This window comes from Neomonachus schauinslandi, chromosome 11, assembly GCF_002201575.2.
Source record: "Neomonachus schauinslandi chromosome 11, ASM220157v2, whole genome shotgun sequence".
Classification (NCBI taxonomy): Eukaryota; Metazoa; Chordata; class Mammalia; order Carnivora; family Phocidae; genus Neomonachus; species Neomonachus schauinslandi.
In genome coordinates, this window is record NC_058413.1 from 58,468,358 (window position 1) to 58,483,718 (window position 15,361).

Below are 15,361 nucleotides of genomic sequence, written 5' to 3' on the forward strand. Positions count from 1 at the left end.
GAATCTGCGAGGCTGGGAACTCTTTCTTACTCATCTCTCCACTTCCCGCCTTCAGCCAGCCCTAGATCAGAATAGGTCTCTGAAGGTTTTCTTTGAGGACGGCACAAGTGAGTGCTGCAGAACGCAGTTGTGGGACGCATGGGCATTCAGAGCTGCATCTGCCCGCACCTCTTCCTCTGTCTGCAAGGCTGCAGGCCTTTCTTGCCAGCACGAATCTCATGAATGGCTTCCTTTTCACTCCAGACACATCGTGTCATGGCACAGAGGCTCTTCACCACCTGGTCCCTATCCACCTCTTCTGGATCCTCTCCCACATTCCCCACACATATCCTCAATTTCAACTCCACAGAAGTGCAGGCAGTTTCGAGAGCACAACACCGCTCCTTTCAAGTGAGGTTCTCAGCTGCTGGCCTCTCCTCAGCAATCTGGCCTGTGCAGTTGCCCTTTCTCTAATCCGCAGCTCAGAGATCTTGGCTACTCTGAAAGCTCTTGAGGCCCCCTCTGGCTCCCCATCCCTGAGGCTGGGCCAGATGCCCCTCCTGGAGAGGATCTGGGCTATCCTATCCTAAGCCACACCCATCTCCCTGTGTGAGGTTCATATTGGGCCTCTTAAAATCCACAAAACATCTCCCTCCTCTATGAAGCTCTGCCTGGCCAGGACCGGGCTGCATCCTGCCAATCAGACACCCTCAGAGGCTGGGAACCCCCGGCCCTTCAGGAGAGGTCTGGTGAATGGACTCACCACTTCGTAACCAAAGAAAAGCACAAAGCCAGGACCGAAGCATGCTTTGTTGGACCCCCTTCTCCCAGTGTGTTTTCTTCACAGTTTTCCAACTTGTACAACCATAAAATAGCTTTGGCACCACAGTCACATTACATAAATGAAAACACGATGGAGCGCAGTGATGTTTCCGGAGCTCTGAGGGAAGCAGATCAGGCAGAAGAGGCAGGAAGGAGGCGGGAGGGAATTCGGGGAGCTGGAGCCAGGCCCCTGTAGAGGTGGCTGGGCCTCAGACTCTGCCCGTCTGTGGGTGGAAAAACAATCGCTCCCCTTGGACAGAAAGCACAGGACTGCCTCCCAGAGATGAAGGTGCCAGACGGAGCCTACTCAACGGAATGCGCCATTCCACCAATTGGCAGGGAAATGAGAGACACAGAATCAGCAGAAGGAGACCTAGCATCTTCTCAGCTCTGCTCTCCTCCTAGCTCTGCTCTTAATTCCCCTCTTGCCTGGGCCTCAGATTCCTCTTAAACCAGTGGCTCTCAAGATTTTGGGCTGTGACTCACAGTAAGAAATACAATGGACATCACAACCCAATGTAGACACACATAGAGTACACACATGGAACTTAAGTTTTACTTATGCTTACCTTTACTACCTGGTATTTTCTATTCTTTTATGTTCATTTATAAATTGTGACTTGTAAATTCATTTTATAAACTTTTATTGAAGCATGATGTAAGAGAGCAGTGTGTACCCGTCATAAATGATGAGCCAGATAAATACTCACAATCAAAAACACCCACGTAGCCAGCCCTCAGATCAAGAGATGGAGCATTACCAGGACCTTGAAAACCCCCTCTTGCCTTTTCCCCTTTACCAACTCCTCCCCCAAGGGTAACCACTGTCCTGAGTTCCAATAGCCCAGATTAGTTTTGTCTGTTTTTGTACTTTATAGAGATGCAGAAAATGTTCTTAATGCCTGCCTTTTTCTTTCCACATTATGTGTGGGAGGGTCATGGATGCTGCTGTGTACAATATTCCATTGTGTGGATACTCCACAGTTTATCCATTCCACTGGCCACGTTTTGTGGTGGACATGAGTGTGCATGCCCCGTGGCTGTGTACCCAGGAATGGAAGCACTGGTATGGAGATGTTCAGCTTTGATACTGCCTCTTTTCCAAAGGCACTATACTAAATTACACGTCAACCAGCCATGTAGAGTTCTAGTTGCTTCACATCTTTGCAACACTTGGTATTATGTATCTTCCTCATTTTAGTCATTCTTGCGCATTTACTGTAGTTGGTCACTATGGGCCTCATTTGCAATTCTCTGAGAACTGATCATGTGTTCACATGCTTATTGGCTATTTGGATATCTCTGTTTGAGTCTTCTGCCTTTGTTCTATTAGGTTGCCTTTTCCTTACTGATTTGTGGGAGTTTCTTCTTTTTTCCTGCTATAACTATTTTGGATACAAGAGCTTTGTTGAATATATATAAAGTACATATCTTCACTCACTCTATGGGTTACTGGGTTACTCTGTTTCACTTTAATACATGACAGTCTTGAACCACCAAATTAATTGCATGACCCACTAATGGGCCAGACAACATACAATTTGAAAAACCCCACAAAATAGGACTATGCGGTCTTCCCTGGGTCTGGATACCCCTGAAAGGGGCACCTCTGACCAGTGGCACCCACGACAGCATCAGGCTGAAGCAGCACCCATGTGTGCAAGGTCGGTAGCTATCTGGAGAACAAAAGCCATGTTGGCTGTATTTAATTTCCAAGTTAAAGGAAAAATCCTTGTTCCAAGCCTTATAGGAGAACACAGTTCTCAGTTCTGAATTTAAGATTTGCCAGCCCCAAAACCAGGTGGAGGAAGGGGGCTCAGAAGGATGGCCGAGGTGTGGGACACCTCTGGAATTAGCCTTTCTGGCAGGGCTAGAGGGTGTGTTCCCCCATGTGGGCTCTCCATCCACTGACAGGCCTAGGACCTTGGGGGAGTGGCCTGGGACCTTGGGGGTGTGGCCCTGTGGAATCCAAGATACCTCAGGAAGTTCCTTTAATCCAACAGGTCAAAATAACTTTCCCTAAACTGATAAACTCCATGAACCCCGGCAGAAGGGCACTCATACATCCTGGGCACTCGCCCAGTGTGAAGGGTAAATTCTACACTGACTCTCATCCCCTCAGAGACCTGTCCACAGACTTCAAGCTCCATGAAGGCAGAGATGGGCACTTTTGTTAAAAGTGGCCAAGGTCACCCAGCTGGGCAGTTACAGAGTGATGCCACAGCCCGAGTTTTCATTCCTATGTTATTGTCCTTCCAGGCAGCTGGTCACTGTGTAGCACGGTGACCACACCTACAGCGTTCAGAGATTCTCTCTCTCTCTCACACACAGCCGCACGCACGAGCAGACACACAGGCACATGTGTGGGGACACACAGACATTTACAGGCAGTTATGTTCACATGCTGTTCTACTCAAGAAATCTGTGGGCTGGACTCTACTGGTTCATTCCACACTCTGCTTGTCGGAGTTTTACCCTCTTGATTTCCAAAAGTATTGAAAATCCCAGAATGTACAAGTAATACAAAATATGTGTAGAGCACTTAACAGTTTGTAAAGTCTTTTGAAACTCTGAACACACATCACTGTTTGAGGATTCTCAAGGTTCCCCAGGTCTAGTGGGGGGTCTAAGGACCCTCCTGGGGACAGCAGTCTTTGTTGTCCAAGACTGAGGTGGTGGCAACAGCCAGAGGTTGGCAGAATTGGTGTAGTTCCTCAGACCCACCTTAAAAGTTTCCCTTTTGATGATATATTCCAGAGCAACCAATCCTTCCAATTCCGAGTTTGAATTTCATAAACTTCCCAGAGTTAAGCTTGTGTCCTACATGAATATGTACGGGATGTGGACACTTCCCCCCTATCCCTAATCATGCTCACATATTCTGTCCTATTAGAGTTCTTACCACCTCTTGTCCTCCTTCCAGCTAAAAGTAAGTGGCTCCTTCACTACTTATAATATGAATAGGGACTAGCATTTATTGAACACTTCCTACATGCCAGGTAACAACTGCTTTATGTACCTTGTCCCAGCACACCTCACACAGATTCTGTGCCACGTGCATTAATATCCTTATTTCACAAATGAGGAAATGGATGCTCAGAGAGGACAAGCTTAAGGGTTACAAAGTCAGTAAGTGATAGGACTGGGATTGGACCCAGGTCCCTCTGATCCCCCAGTCCTGGCCCACTCCAGTGCCTGGGCCAGTGAGAAGCAGCCACCTCCTGACTCCAAGTCAACAGAAATATCCATACGGAGGTGGACAACATCTTAGAACCTCTTATCCTACCTTCCTTGTGTTCTCTGAGCTCAGAGAGATGAAGGGACTTTGCTAAGAGCACAGCAAGAACAGAACTAGGCCTGCAACCCAAATCTGGTCTTGGGTTTCTTTCTCTTCAGTTCTCATGGATCTCCCAGGACAAAGGACACTAACTGAGCTCTGTCTGTGTTCTAGGCATGCCTTTTTTTTTTTTTTTTAAGGAGACATTTACAGGATTGGAAAGAAGGAGACCAGGGCAGGAACTGCTCTCGAAACTGGATTATTATTGAAGGAACAAAGAATAAGAAAAGATCTCAAGGTGAAACATGATCTTCGTCTTCAACCATTTTTAGGACTGTCTAGTCAAGAAGGAGAAGAAGGCTTGGCATTGTGAGGAAAAGTGGATTTCAAATCCAGATTATGGAAGAATTCTATAAAAATCTTAAATGTGGGGAAATACCAAGTTCCTCTTCAGTCCCTGGAGGTTTCCAAGCATGGGCCAAATATCTATAATCTACATCTATCTATCTATCTATCTATCTATCATATATCAAATGGCCCATGGCTCTAAGGCCCTTTCATCTCTAAGATGCCATAAGCTTTTGAAAGGTACTAAAATCTTATAGAGAAGGCAAGCAATAATCTTGTACTCCGTGCTCATTGTTCTTAGGGGAAAAAAGGTATTATAAAATAAGTAGAGATAAAGTCTTCCTATTAACGCATATTTAAGAGGTAGAGAAAAAAATCACCCATAACATTAATTTAGATCATGAATACTCTCTGAAGTGAAAAAAAAAAAAACACAACTCACTTTTCTTTAAATCTTCTTAAAAGGGTCTAAGAATAGTCCTTCAAATAATCCTTCAAGTATGCAATTTTAATTTGGACACATGGTAATTTCAGTCTACCTGTTGAAAGAGACAAGAGAGAAATCAGTCATTTTTTATGAGGATGCTGTTCTGACAAGCAGCAGAGAAGATTCAGGCAGCTTGGGGAGCAGGGGTGCGGGGTGGGGGGTGGGCAGTGGCCACAGCAGCAGTGGAGGCTTTGGCCCCAGGCCCAAGACTGGTTTTTGAACCCTCAGAGGAAAGGCAACTAAGGTAGTGATCACGGTGCCTGGCACATAGCAAATGCTCAATAAATACTTAATGACTCAATGAGTAAAAGGATACATGAATAAATGAGTGGAATTTATCATTAACCTTTGATGCAGGGGATTTACCCTACAGGCTCATCTTTTCGACTCTTAGGGAGAAACAGAATTTCCAGGCACAGGGCATATTATGGAAAATAGCACACAGAAAGGTTCGTGGTATAGTGGAGAGAGACAGGGCTTTGGAACCAGCCATGTCTATATTCAAATCCTGTCTTTACCACTTATAACTGTGCAACCCTGGGCTATCTCATTTATTTATGTTTACTATTGTTATTAGATTGGCAACTTAGCCCATTCATTAATTTTCAGCCCTTCTTCTTCCCTAATACTAGCATTTTGAGGTCATAAATTTCCCTTAAGTACTGCCTTGGCTATCTTCCACAGCTTTGATATTTAATAATTCTTTTACCATTCACTTACAAGTATTTTAAAATTTCTACTATCATTTCTTCTTTGCCCTATGAGGGAGTTAGAAGTGCTTTTGTAATCTTCCTCTCTCTATCTGTATATTTTGAACTCACCTTTCCGTTATCGACTTCCAGCTTAATTGTACCGTGCTGGGAGGATGTGAGCTGTAGATACTGATTCCTTAAAATTTATTGAGATGCATTTTATAGAACCTAGGGTGTAGCCAATTGTTGTGAATGTTCCATGTGTGTTTGGAAAGAACGTGTATTCCCCAGTTGTTGGGTGCTATCCTGGGCTAGTTTATTTTTTAACCTTCACACACACTCATTTCCTTATCTGTAAATGGGTATGCATGCAATCCACGTTGAGTTCACTCCTGTCGTTTAGAATGACATTGACCTAGAGGCTGTGCAGACGAAAATGGAGAGAGCACATGAGAAAGAGAGCTGGATGTACTATTTCTTGCTTATAACACTATTAATAATGATACCCTAGAGTTACAGAGCATTTGAAGTTTCCAAACGATGACCACATCTGCCATTTGGCTTCTTACTCTCGTCAGACCTGTGAGGTGTCCCCCAGGCAGGTGGAGGTGAGGACCAACATAGAGAAGGGACACACACCAGTTGGTGTGGTTACTTGCTCGGTCCTCCACGCCAGCCCCGCGGGACCCCTCCTTGTTTCCTGCCCCCACCCCCCCCACACTTGCTCAGTGCAATCTCAGATCCACCCTTGTTACCACCCTTCCTGCCCACATCGTTTCTCACCTGCCTGCTCCATTCCAAGGGAGTTATTAAATCCCTACTGTTTTAAAAAGACAACTACAAGAAGTAAGTCCAGACAAGATCTTCTTGGCAGATACGATGCCCAAATGGAGCTGAAGATAAGTGTTGGGTCGTGGGTGCCAGAATATCAGAATCTTGAAGGGGGACACTAGTGTTTAAATCTATCAGATGGAGGCTTGGGTTTAGAAAGGTAGAGAAACACTGTGCTGAGTTCAAATAACCTTCATCCAACAAAGCCTCTCCCATGACCTTGTCCCATCCCACTGCAAGTTCTCTTTCTCCTTCCAGAGAGAATTCCCAAGAGTCATCTAAACTACTACTTCCTCTACCCCACAAATCACCATCTCCAGAATGTACTTAGAATCATAATGATGTTATCACTGCAAATTCCAGACACTTCCCCACCTGTGGGGGCCTCTTCGCATCCTCCACCAGCGGGATCACCATCTCCTCTGGAAACCCTCCTGCTTCCCCTTTTTCCTCTAAGGACTTTCTCTGTCTCTTTTGCTGCTGCTTCTTTCTCTGCCTCATCCTTAAATGTAAGAGTAAAGAGCCCCCTCTTTTCTCCCTCCTTAAATTCTGTGGTTTGAACCACAATTTTCATAATTTAATGAGAGTTGTTTCAATAAAATAAGAACCATAAACTACCCTGTATTAAGTGCATATTAAGTGTACGCCAATCACTGTATTAGACATTACTTTATTGCATTTAATCTTCACAACAACCAACTGAGGAAGGTATTATTCATATTCCTATTTTACAGATGTGAAAGGAGAAGCTAAGAAAAGAAGTGGAATTTGCCCAAGATTCCTCAGCATCACTAGATGCGGGGGCGCTGGGATTCAAACCACCACCTGTCTAATTCAAAGCCTGTGCTCTCCACCTCTACATTTACTTGCCCTACCCTCCTCTACCCTGGCCTCTGCCATTTGCCATTCTCCCACCATGTCATGCATTCCACACTTCCATTTTTGCTGCTTTTGAAATGGAAGACCTTTGGGGCGCCTGGGTGGCTCAGTCGTTAAGCGTCTGCCTTCGGCTCAGGTCGTGATCCCAGAGTCCTGGGATCGAGCCCCACACTGGGCTCCCTGCTCAGCGGGAAGCCTGCTTCTCCCTCTCCCACTCCCCCTGCTTGTGTTCCCTCTCTCGCTGTGTCTCTCTCTTCAAATAAATAAATAAAATCTAAAAAAAAAAAAAAAAAGAAAAGAAATGGAAGACCTTTATCCACACTGTGTGCTGAAGAAATTCTGTTTATTGTTCCAGGCCCAGCTTCAGTGTCCCGCTTTTCCCATAAAGCTACCCACAAGCCTATCCAGTTTAATTGCTGTGGCGCTCTGCAATGGTACCATCCATCTGACCACACACCCAACCATCCGCCCAAGAACATAAATACCATCCATCTGACCACACACCCAACCATCCGCCCAAGAACATAAATAAAGATCGTTTATCCAGAAGTCTAGATACTAGAAGCATCCAAACAAAGAAATTGTTCCAAAGGATTTTTTATGCTCACCCTCTGAAAAAATATACTTATGCCACAACTGGAGAAAAATTGCTGGAAGTCATGGTGTATGGGAAGGAATGTGCTCTGCTAGGCATCTGTGAATGCTAACGAGTCAGGGACAGCCATCCCTGTGATGTGGCCAGGGTAGTTTCCAAGGTTAAAAACCAGGTCTGCCGATTTCCCTTACCCAACCCCCACATTTCTAAATTCAATTTCTATGTCAAGCCCAGCTCACATACCTCTTCATCCTCGAAGCCTCCCCTGATTCTCCTCCCCCAATAAGCAAAAATATGTCTGGGATATCTCTGACGGCACTCAGCAACTTTATCATCTGTGGCTAATGCTGCAGTTCGAAAGGCAATTTGACATATTTATGTCATGCTTTACCTTCCCTTCTGGGAGCTAGGAGTCCCATCCATTTCACCTTTGTGATGTTTTCTGAATCAAGCCCAGTGCCTGGCACACAGAGGTTCATGAGTGACTGATTGACCAAAACAGGAGGACATTGGCCTTGAATGGGGGAGGCTCTCCAAAAATCACTCATGTGCAAGCACCCAGCAGTGTTTTATATACAAAGCAGGGGCTAAATAAACATAAAATCCTTCCTCTCTTCACCCTCCAAGAACAGCAGGACCATGCAACCCCTGAGCCCAAAGCTTCTGAAGGCCTGTGTTCTGTGGTTCACAGACATGTTGGGGTGGTGGCTTTTGGCATTCTCCAGGATGAATTAGGTAGGGAAGAACCATGTTTGGACACATTCTAGTTTCCATAGTCACAAAATGAGTTAGAGCTTGAAGACAGATAGGGTGGGCTCAAGGTCAGCTACTACACCCACGGGGTTTTCCGGAGGTGGGCCAGAGAGGTTAAATGACTCCATCCAAGTCACAGTGCAAGAAGGACTGTGCGGATACATTTTCCCTGACCCCTCCTAGACTTGCAAATGAAGCCTCTAGGAAACTGAGTGCTTTCTGAATGGCTAAAAATAAACTCCCAGAAACTTCATCTAGATATATCAGGGCTGCAATTTACAGCGTCTAGAACTTCAGCATGGTATAATTAGCAAATGGATTACAATAATTTATTTTTGGTTTAAATGCTCGAATGAACATGACCTTCCAGTAGAATGGGAAAATAAGCAGCTGGGAGCCAGCCACATTCCTCTGCCCTCTTCGAATGCCACAATTTTAACACTGGCCAGCATCCATCTACCCACGTCTGTTGGATATGCCAAAGAAAGGATTTCAACTCTGAGCTCTGGGCTCCCTAGGAAGTATGACTTCTGGAATACGGCCCCCAAGAGGGTCCTTGCTCATTCTTCCAGTGACCAGGAAGGCATTCAAAATCAGCCCTCCAATGAGCAGGAAAACCCAAAGGCATGTGATGTCTCTGCACAGAGAGTAGTATCAACAGATGGGACCGAGAGAGACACTGTGATGAAGCTGAGAGAAGATTAAACGGGGATCACAGAAGACCTGTATTTGGGTTTTGTTAACTGTGTGCCGCGAATAATAACCACTTCAAGTCCCTTTCATAAAATGTTGATAAATAGGTAGTTACCTCACCAGATTATTATGAGAATTAAATGAAAATAAATGTATGAAAAGGGTTTTGTAAGTAAGTGCTAGTGATTCTTCTTGGGTGGATAAATTTCCAAAGAAGCTCTTTCTGATGAGGAATTTTTTGGACCCAAGCACCACAGGACATTGTAGTAGCGAGCAGGTTGTTAGGCAGCAGAAAACCTGGAAAATTGTCTTCTTGAGTTTCCCTCTACAGAGTCCAGGCAGAGGCAAGTCCATTCGCTTTTTGCAAGATCTCCCGGCAGAGCATTCTAGAACTAGAAAACAGGATCCTCATCCTCGCTCTTCCAATTCCTCATGATCATTCTGGAGGCACTTCAGTGATCTGACCTGGTAGGCTGGGACAAGAACCCCAAACTTGCCTGCTTTACCAGACTGGTCTCAGACCACAAAGAGCGGGTAGGAAAAGCTTTGGAAACTGTGCCAAACCCTAAAGGATATGTTACTCTATTCCAGCCCCTCAAGAGCTTCCTATTGCACTTCCCTAAACATTAAATTTCTACATTGTTTTCAACCCACACTGCTGACCCCAACTTCCGGCCCACCACTCCCTTGTTTCCTGAGTTCCATGCAAACCAGTCATCTTTGGGGCCATCACACTCCCGAAGCAAATGCCGCTTCCTCTTCTGGGAGTCAGCTGCTTCCGCCTCTCAGGCCGCGACAGCTTCCTCTACTCCACATTCTTCAGGGCACTTGTAATTATAACCTTACTTGAACCACTGTTTGATTAAGGTCTACTCCCCAAATGGGGCAGGACTCATTTTTGCCTCCCTCACCAGGATGTCCTCCAGGGATGTCTTCGGGGGCCAGGCACCCAGCGGCCAATCAAATAATCTGTGTCTGTTTTTTCATTGACGTATCCCCAGCATCCAGAGCAATGAGTGGCATGTAGCATGTGCTCAATATACTTCTTGGATGTAAAGGTTTGTTAGAGGGGGTATAGAGCATGGGGTTTTAAAATCATGGACTCTGGAGCCAGAATACTCAGTCCATTCCTGGCCACTCTACTCACAGCTGTATCACTCTGTGTTCACTTCTCTGTGCCCCAGTTTCTTTTTTTACCTCAAAAGGGATAATTATTGTGCCTACCTCCTAAGAGTTGTTGTGAGGATTAAATAATACATTTAAAGTTCTTGGAACAAAGCCAGGCAGGTGGTTGGTATAATGCAAGTAGCTATTCTTCTTGAGATCACTCCTCACCCACCTCTGCTGACTGAAGTCTCATCCCTTCTCTTCGTCGAAGCTGGTCAGCTTGGTCCTCTTCCTCGGCTCTCCTGCCTTTTCTCTGCACAGGGGACCCTTGCATATATTTATTTGCCACTGTGCTTAACTGTTATCTAAGAGAGTGGTGTTTCTCTGCAGAGAGATCACAACAGCGCAGAGGAAGGGCTAGAGAGGCAAGCCAGAGGGGTACCTGCAACAGACAGCCAGGCAGAGGATCTGTGTAAATGCAGGGGGCACACAGCGGGGACTTCTTGAGGAACCCACTTAAAGCCTTGGACCCCACTTGGAGCTTCTGCCTTGAAACCTGTTTCTGGGGGCAAAGCTTCCTGCCTTGAGTAGCTGGTTCATGGGCAAAAAAAAAAAAAAAGCCCTTTTGTTTTTTTTGGCATGAAATAAATGGTTAGCCATTGAGATGTAAAATGCAGCTGTCACAGTCCATAGAACAACAGACAGGTTAATATGGGTGCTTAAGAATGCTATTTCCTCATATTAACCCCAGAGCAAGAGCAACCTATCCAGATAGATTCTGGAGTGCTTGCTCCGGAAACCTGCCAGTTTTTCTTCTAATAATATTTGATGTTTAAATAATAGTTGATGTTTGTTTCTAAGCAGAGTTCGCTAGCTTGCTTGCCTCCCTCCTTCCCTCCCTCCCTCCTTCCTACTCTAAGAATATCTTGGCCTTAGCTTTCTTCCTGAAATCTGGGCTACAAGCATGCAGATGTGCATCTGAGTCACATTTAGTTTCTGAACTTGCCTCTTGACTGGGTTCCTTGACTTCCATTACTTCCCTCCACCTGCCACCTCCCAGCCAACCCAGCCTACCCACAGGTTGCCTGCCAGGGGACTACTTGAACTTAAAAAAATATATGATTAAATGGTAAAAATGGTTGTAAGTTGGTCCCCGCAAGAGGTGAGCTTCAGGTGCGTGAAAAGTGTATACAGCTGTGACTTGCCCTCCCAGCAGACACCAAGGCTGGCTCATGGCACTGCCCAGAAAGGCCGGCTGGTGGTCAATACACTGGCTCCAGAGTGACGGGGCCTGGGCTAAAGCGGGACTGCGCAGGACTGGCAGCTCAGGGAAGTGACTTCAGCGTGTGCCCTGCACGCTGACCGCTGTGGCCAAAGCTAGCACCCCAGCCCCGTTCACAGAGTCCTGTGTGGGGGGGGGTGAGGGTTATGTGCCAGGGGCTTGCCAGCACAGGAAACCGTAGTACTGCGCCCCCCCGCCCCCGCTTTGTTGTGGGTAATACACGCCAGATCGGGAAGTTGCGGAGTGGGGAGAGGTGAAGGGTGTGCCTTTGGCATCCTCAGAAGTCCCGAGCAGACCCTCAAGTGGGCCAGGCTCTCTCAGGCCTCGGGCACCTGTTACACGCTGTGCCCTTTCTCTCTGTCCACAAACGTCTGAGTAATTCCACCTGTCCTGGAAGATGCAGAAGGTCACCTCCTTCCAGAAGCCTCCCTCACCCTCTGACTAGGTTCGCAGCCCTGTCTTCTGAGCTTCATGGCCCCTGTGATTCCCACCCTTGTGAGATTATCTGCTTGTTTCGCTGTCTCCAATGAATACCTCCAGTGAATGCCTACCAGGGCAAGAGGCTTTGGGTACAAAGGACAAAAAAATAATCAATACATTAATTAATATATGCATCAACTCTCCACCTTGCTCCAGAAAGAACTGAAGGCAGCATAAACATGAAAAATGCCCCTAAGAAGCTTAGAGTTGGGCGAGGGGGAACGGCAGATAGATAAGCAGTTTAAAAAATATTACCTGACAGGAGTTGAGATAATGTGATCTGGTGGAGGGCCCCGGGTGGGGCGTGGGGGGTACCTTCTCCCTAGTCTCCCTTAGAACCTGGCGCAAAACCCGACATGGGGGATGCTCACTGAGTATTTGTGCAGTGAATGAGTTGGGGTAGGAAGGGAGGACATGAAGGGACCTTAGAGATCACTCATTTCAATGAGGAAAACAGTTAGTGGAGGTGCAAGAAACAGAATTTGGGCTCCTCGGACTTCAACTGAAGATGCAAATCCCACCGAATGAAATGCAGAAGGACAAACCACTTCTCCTCTCTGGGCCTCAGTTTTCTCACCCCTAAATAGAAGAAGAGGGTAGGGGTGGATCATTATAGAAGGCTGTTCCAGCATATAATCAGTTACCAAAAAAGGGCTGAGGAGTGATCAGGCCACCATTCATGTGATGTAGCCTTATCTGTCTTATTCTGTTACAAATTCAAGAACCTACTAACAGATAGCAACCTTCATCCATTTACCTAAAATACCTATACAGCTAACTGTGGGCCAGGTGCTGGCCTGGGCAAGCCTGCAGGTCACCCACAAACCCGACGTGCCCTGCACCTGCTCCCCTGTACAGATCTCTAAAGCCCTGGGCTTTGCTCAACAATCTGCTTTACAACTTGGAGCAAGCCCTGACCTCTCTGTACCTTCCAACTTCCTTCCCCCGCCCGCCCCGGCTCCTTTGCTTTCTCTTTCTTTCACACCTCCATGCCTGCATGCATGCATCCAACAAACGCTTACTACTTCCTTCTAGGCATCCAGAGCCGTGCTCTCAGTGGTGTGCTGCAGGGGTGAATAAGACCTAGGACCTGCCTTCTGGAACTCAGCAGGACCCCTTCCTGCTAGCTAGCCATGCAGTTTTCAGAGCTATGGATTTCAAGGACATTCACTGTCCTTTCATCCCTCCATGAGTCTGCCCATGCTGTGTATTTGCCTGGACTGTCTCAAACTTTGGACCCTCTTCCAAGGTCTAGTCCCCAGGCCACCTACCCTGTGACACCTTCTCTGACCTTCCCCTCTCTGAGGTCCTGCAGCCCCCGGCTTGCCACCATAATTACACTATAGCGTATGGTGGGTTTGTCTGTTGGCCCTGCTCCTTTGAACTCCAAGAGGCCCAGGGCCATGTATTCTTGTCATTATATCCACAGCAGTGCACAGCCAGCAAGTGCCTGAGAAAGCATGGCTGAAATGAGCTGAGAGATCAAAACTTTCTGAGCAGAACATTCTGACTAGTGCAGGCCCAGGGGAAAAGGTCAAAGGTGCTCATCTCAAGGCTTGTCCCATCAGCAAACCCAACAATAGCCTGCTCCACAGCTTCCCTCTGATCTCAGAGGCTGTTCTCAGCTCACACTGGACCCAGGGACCCTGCCTCTTGCACCCTGGGCAGTTTGCACCTATATCCTTGGATGCCTCGTCTGGTCCCTCCTCAGGACTTCTCTGCAAATTTGCTGGGCAATGTGCATGACCCAAAGTAAGAAAATCTACCTTGGAATCATATCCACAAATACAAAATACCTATAGAACCTTAAGCTTTTCTGGCGGCACCGATTTTGGTAAGGTTCTTCTGGAAGGTAAGATTCATTTTTCCCCTACAAAGTATATTCACATCAGCCAAAGCACAGGAGGACATAGACACCCCCTGGGTACAGGACAGCCAGGGTTTGAGCCTTGGTTCTGCTGTGCTAGCTATGAGCTAGCATGGATGACCTTGACCTTGGGCCTCCAGCTGGATCAGGCTCCAGTCCTGCCCCATAATTCCAGTCTTGCTGCCAATCCTGTCTGCCCAGAAGAGTAATTCAACTGCTGGCTCACTCGCACATCCACTCAATCACTTATTCCATTACTTTTCAGCTCTTCACTCATTCATTCATTCATTCATTCATTCGTATTCACTTCCTTAAATTTTCACTTATTTACTCAAAACCACGTTGTCATTCATTCACTCAGTAACTTACTCATTCACTTATTCATTCATTCATTCATTTCTTCATTTACTCATCAACTCACTCACTCCTCCCTTCCTTCACTCACTCCCTCCACCCTGTACTCACTCACTTGGTCCCTCACCTCCTACCCTTGCCCCTCCCCATTCCCCAGCACAGCCTCCTGCCAGGAAGCACAGCCTCCATCCTGGCTGGGTCCATTAGTCCTTGCTCCCAGGACATTCTCTTCCATTTCAGCCTCCAGCTTGCTGAACGGTGCAGGCATGTGTCCTAGTGTGCAGAGGATACGCTTTCCACTCAGGAACAGATGTTCTTGTAATTACTGTTTTGACTTTCACCCTCTAATGCCAGAAAATTCTTTCCACAAACTCCTCCAGCATGCGGGAAGGCAACCACGCAGCATGGGCAGAACGTGCAGTGCCTGGGGGTTCAGATTCCAAGACACAGGAGATTCCTGGCAGCCAGAGCTATAGGGAATGTGGAGAGCCTCCCTACTCCAGGGTTTTGTAACCTGAAGGCCAGGGGTGAGCTGGGAGTGAGGGAGGCAGGCCTGGAGAGCAGCAGAATCTGCGAGCCAAGTTAAGGAGTACGAAAAGGAGTGGACCATCTCAAGAATATGAAGTCATGATTGGTGTGGGTTTGGGTTACTGTGATGACAGGTGACAGGGTCAATGGAAAATGTAGAGGTTTATTGGCATGAGACCAATGAGAAGACATTATTAGCAATGTCACGGCAGAAGATCAAAATCACAATTTGCTGACCACCTACCATGTGCCAGGGGCTTCCCATACTTCAGGCTAGCTGTCCTTCAATGATCAATCTCCCTGTCTTTCTTTTAGAAAATAGAATCCCCTGAGATTTAGCTGGTCATATGACCTCTTAGCCAAGACTAGATTTCCCAGATTCCCTTG

At 46.7% G+C, this 15,361-nt stretch overlaps 1 long non-coding RNA gene across 1 annotated transcript in view; it reads right to left on the reverse strand.

Annotated features, from left to right (window-relative positions):
• LOC110593486 overlaps window positions 1-15,361 on the reverse strand; it is a 114,342-nt gene that overhangs the window by 49,822 nt on the left and 49,159 nt on the right. Inside the window, exon 2 of the long non-coding RNA XR_002481160.1 lies at window positions 4,869-4,965. This is a non-coding gene — a long non-coding RNA (uncharacterized LOC110593486). The remainder of the gene's footprint in view (window positions 1-4,868; window positions 4,966-15,361) is intronic.